General features: G+C 40.3%; 1 pseudogene; it reads right to left on the bottom strand.

Annotated features, from left to right (window-relative positions):
* Positions 1 to 758: 758 nt before the first annotated feature.
* LOC143389569 (G protein-coupled receptor kinase 4-like) lies at positions 759 to 1,112 on the bottom strand (annotated as a pseudogene).
* Between the last annotated feature and the right edge of the window lie 4,322 nt (positions 1,113 to 5,434).

The raw sequence follows: 5,434 nt of genomic DNA, 5'->3' as shown, positions 1-5,434 counted from the left end.
AGATGCACAGACACCAGTGGCTCACATACTTATTTTTTCTATTTTAAAAATATTACTTAAGTATTTTTGAATACTTCTTTTTTTTTTAGAGGAAGAAAAGTTTATTTGGGGGCTCACAATTTCAGAGGTCTCAATCCAGAGACCTCAGTTCCATTCCTTGAGGCTCAAGGTGAGTGTGAACAACATGGCAGAAGAGAGTGGCAGAGGGAAGCAGTTCACATGATGATCAGGAAGCAGAGAGACTCCATTCACCAGATAGAAACACCCACCCCAAAGCCACCCTCAGTGCCCCAGTCCTCCATCCACACCCCACTTGCCTTCCATTACCACTTCATCAATCCCACCAGGTGATTAATTCATCAACTGAGTTAAGGCTCTCAAAACCGAACCATTTCTCCTCTAAACCCTCTCACAGTGTCTCACACGTGAGCTTTTGGGAGACACCTCACATCCAAACCATAACATGAGTCAAAAAGAAAAAAAAAAAACTAAGATCTGTTAAGGCTTTTAGGAAAAAATGTTATTTGTAATCCAGAGAAGCAAATAAAACTCTAATTCTACATTCTGGTTGAAGAAACATATAAAGCTTCGATTTGTTGAATCATTTTTTAAGGGATTTAATTGTTAATTCATTACTCAATCAAACAAAATCACAGAAAAGGAAGATCTGAAAGAAATTAAAACATTTAACATATTTGTAATATCAAAGTAAAAATAGCTATGCACTTTCAATATTTAAGTACGTTATTTATGAATCTTTATTCTAATGAAGAAAACACCTCATTATTGAAGAATCTCTCTAAGATTGATAGTCCACAGTCTCTTCGTTCCTCCTCAATGGCAACTTCATACTCTGTCACTGCAACCAAGAATTCAATGCAACTCTTAAGATCTGGTTTTGTATCACAGAATTGCCTGAAGAGAAGTCTTCCTATTGGCTGCTTGTCACAGAGACTGCTCTAATCTTTTTCAATGGTATCTCTCAGCTCACTGCACTGGCTTACAGGGGGCAGCTTCAGTAACTCCCTCCATTTTTTGCTGCGACCAGTTTTTTTGCCATATCCTTTTTGGCGCGCCTTCAGCGGCAGCGTGTTGGCCAGGATGTTCTCCATGGCCAGGGCCCGAGGCGGCCGCCGCCGGCGTCTGCGGTCTCGGGGAGGCAGGGAGCGCTTGCGGGCCAGAGTCCCGGGGGCCGCTGCCGTGGGCTCCGCGCATCCCTCGCCCGGCGCCGCCTGCTCGTTGGGCCGGAGACAGGACCTCCGGGAGCCGCCCTGCCGCGGCCGCCGCCGCCGGCGTCGCCACCTCCGCCACCACAGGCGCCGGCGCCCCCGTCAGCGCGAACGTCGGCCCACGGGGGCCTCTCGGAGGGCTCCAGCGCGGGAGTGGCCGGGGGGCGAGGTGCGGGCAGCACGGCGGCCGCGGGACTCCTCGGTCATGGCCCCTGCGGCGTCGCTCCGGCTCAGGTCCGCCTTGTCGCCTTGAATACTTCTTTATGATCTACATTTTCTGGGCCATGGCCAGATGAGGGAATGAAAAAGAGAGCCAGGATCCTATAGATAACTTAAAGCATCCTTCCCTTCATCTATGACTTCAATAATATTTGATCTACCAAGTTCTGAGTGTGAAGTGGAGGTTGGGGTGAGGCAGGGAGTGGTCTGAAAGCTGATGTGTTTGTAGGGGACACAATGATGGGTCTGACATGGAAATGGACACAGGGCCTGAAAGTCAGAGTTGACGGCGGATTCAGATTAGGGAATACTGGAGAGCTAAAGGCAAACAGTCTAAACTCCCAATCAATCTGGAATTTAGACAGCTGAGTTCAGGGGGAAGGGGAATAGACAAATAGTCTAAACTAGTGAGTCCTGTGAGGGACCAGGCACCATGGATGATGTCTCATTTGTTTTCTGCAGACTGTGCTAAGTGGAATTCTCTGGTTTAATCAGTGCAAAAGCAGTGAGAAGAGTATCTGCTTCAGTAGCTCTCCTTAGGCTACACCCTTTGCTTGCTTCTTTCTCTGTACATAATTTCCAATAGACTAATACATACCTGGGAGTTAAATGCCTTTATTCTTTTTTTAAAGATGCAGAAATTATGGATCAGCAATCTTAAAAAGTTCATATAGTTTCTCAATGTTGAGTCCATTAAAGTAGACTGAAACAGTACTTCAAAGCATGGACTTCTATCTTGCTTTTTCAGTTCAAATCTTGGTGCGGTCACTAGATAGTCATGGTATTTAAGAAAATTAAGTTTCTGTTTCCTCTGGAAACACAGAGATGATTGTAGTGCTTACCTGCAGTGCTCATCAGCATGTCTTTTAAACTGAGTTTGGGGACTTACAGAACAACATAGGCCATATCTGTTCCTCACCCCCAACTTAGGAATATGTAGGCCAGGAAACTCCCTTCCTACAGAGAATCCTGGACTTTCTTCTTCAGGGGGAATGGCCCTCAGAGCTGCCATACATCTGACCCCTGTGGCATAACATCTGACTTCCATGCTCTGTTGTCATCCCTCCAGGTGATAACTCTAATGCAAAGAGCAGAACATATGTGAATCAGCTTGACATAGAAGCTCAGTGCAGCAAGGACAGTGTCTCCTGTAACAACTCCATGGGTATAATTTCCAGTGTCCCCAAATGGATATGCCCTCTTGAAAGACAGTCACTTCATATTATGACTTTTCTTTACAGGCATGTGATTGAACCATTAGGAGTCATTTTTACCATAGTAGTGCTGACACTGTAACTTCACCAGGTGAGCAGGTGTCTAGGGGGACAAAGCTAGAAAGTTATTCCAGATCAAATCTGGTTTTATTACAGGAGAAAAGATTTTGCTGACCCTTAACCCATACTATCTCATATAGATGTATTGCTGGTAACAGTTGTGATGATACGTGAAGCATTTCTCACCATCTGACCCACAGGACAGGTTTAGAAAATGTTAACTATGTCTTTTCTCTCTGAAAGCAATCCAATGCAGCCAAGTTGCAGATCTCTCCTGAGTGAACCATGATTCCTTAGAGTGTTGTTGGAATCTTCTTGGTTCTGAGTAGGTCCCATGATAAAGCCATTCCTTAACTGTCTTTCTGACTTCCTCTCCCATTTCTAAAAACAGTATTCCCAATTTATGACGGTATTTAAATGGGCTCTTTCTCAACTTTGAATTTGACATTTTCAGGATCTGGTGACATCTGGGTAGAGAATTACAGGTTAGCTGCATATCAACCATCTCAGCTTACTTGTCAGCCCCTGATAAGCACGTACTGTGTCCAGGCACTGTGTCGATGTGCACCATCTTATTTCATGACTTGACAGCACCATCACATTGATATTCTTGAGGCTGAGAGCTAATTGACTAGCCAAAGATCACATAGCTGGTAGAAGAAACAGGATTTAAATTCAGTTTGCCCTATTTCAAAGTACATGATCTCAACCATTATAGTTTATTTTACCCTCTCATATTTTTATTTTTTTCTTTTATTTCTTCTATTCCTTCCTTTTTTAAAAATTTGTGGTCTTTCTTTTGGATGGTTCTCATTTAATAAGTGAATTGGAAGAACTTTAACAACTTTTTCTGCCTTAAAATATGTTTCTTAGACTAGACAATTTATTTTTAGAATTTCATATCTAGAGTCTTTGAAATATTTTGTGTTTCCTTTGGTTTAGCAATAAATGAAAAATAGTTTCCTGATGCTGTCTGTAGGTTTGATTCTCTGGTCTCTGTGTAACAAAAAAAATTTTAAAAGTCTAAAACAATTTCACTAGGATGTCAAAGTTTAAATGTTAGTTTTTTTTTTTTAAAAAAGCCTATGAGAATATTTTTATTTGTAAAATGTTTGTGTAATTAATGTTCTTTTAAGGATAGTTCATGAGCATTTACCTTTTTGTGGACAGTACTCTTGTAATTAAGGCTATGCTAAGATTTTCACTTTGGGTTTATGAGAGATCTCAAGAATTTGAATAGTTTATTAAATATAGTTTAGGAGAGTCTCAATGTGTGGACATAGGTTTTCTAGAATAAAGTCCACCTTCTATGACTTGCAGGTCTTACATGTGAAAAAATATCTGCTGAATGGCATTGCCAGTATCCCTTTATACTTTGAGACTCCTTTCGTAGTTGTTTCATGACTGCATGATACAGATAGATTTCCAGGGGAGGGAAATGAACTGTTCTACTTTTATTATTGGCTTTCTGTTGCAGTGAATTTGTGTCATGGTTGTTGGAAATTGGAGAAATTCATAGATCGGAAGAAGGTGTTCCCTTGGGACAAGCATTATTAGAAAATGGAATTACCCACCATGGTGATTATATTTTTTTAATTTAATTACTTATTTAACTTCCATATTTACAAATTGCCTGTCTCTTAATCTTACTGATTGTTTTGTTTGTAATTTTCTATGTTATAGGAAACTAACCATTTTCCTCAGCATTGTCAATACCTAATATGTGTAGAATAGTGAGTGTGGGTTGATGGCGATGTGGGTTTATGAAGTGTGGGTTTATGGTGAAACCATTGTTAACTTTAAAATGAACAGCCACCACATAGGCAGGAGTAATGATATGGGTAGGTTATGTGGGATTATGGAGTAAGAGATGGCAAGTTCTAACTATAGTATATTCCATTTGTTACTTTTATTTATGTTGTAAATTAATTACAAATTAATACAAAATATAGTTAAAACAAACTTTAGTCTTGATCAAATTATCCCTCCTACCCCAGGCACCACTTTCTTCAATAATACATTTTGAAATCAAATCATTTTGAATAAAAATTAATTTTGAAATTTCATATGCAATAACCCTTCAAGTATCTAAATTATTAGAACTGCATTGGTATCTATAATGTGATTAATTCTTGGAGAGAGACGGTACTATGTTTTCTTTATGTTGTTGTTGTTTGTTTGTTTTTATTTTTTAGTTGTAGTTGGACAAAATGCCTTTATTTTATTTAGTTTTTATGTGGTAGTGAGGATCGAACCCAGGGTTTCAGATGTGCTAGGAGAGTGCTCTACCACTGAGCCACATCCCCAGCCCGGTACTATGTTTTTAAAATAAACAAATAGATAGATAGATAAACTATCTATCTATCTATCTATCTATCTATCTATCTATCTATTTATCAATCATCTATCAATCCATGCTAGAGATTGAACCCAGAGCCTTATACATGACAGGCAACATTGGTTAAAATTTGATTTTAGTGGCCAGGGCTTTTACTATTATCAGGATTTGACCAGTTGTAATGTCACATTTGGTATTCTGAATTTTTGTCATGAGAAATTTTTTTAAAGTGTCTGATTACCCCAAACTGGGGGTAAAAGAACATATGAAGATATGACAGTATGTCAGCAGCGGGATGGCCGTAGCTGTGGCGGCGGCTGCAGAAGCCCGAGCAGCTGCGCTGCAGTGGATGCTAGAGCCTGAGCCCAGTAGGC

Source organism: Callospermophilus lateralis, unplaced genomic scaffold (genome assembly GCF_048772815.1).
Source record: "Callospermophilus lateralis isolate mCalLat2 unplaced genomic scaffold, mCalLat2.hap1 Scaffold_63, whole genome shotgun sequence".
NCBI classification, from domain to species: Eukaryota; Metazoa; Chordata; class Mammalia; order Rodentia; family Sciuridae; genus Callospermophilus; species Callospermophilus lateralis.
This window is presented reverse-complemented; position numbering and strand designations above follow the sequence as displayed.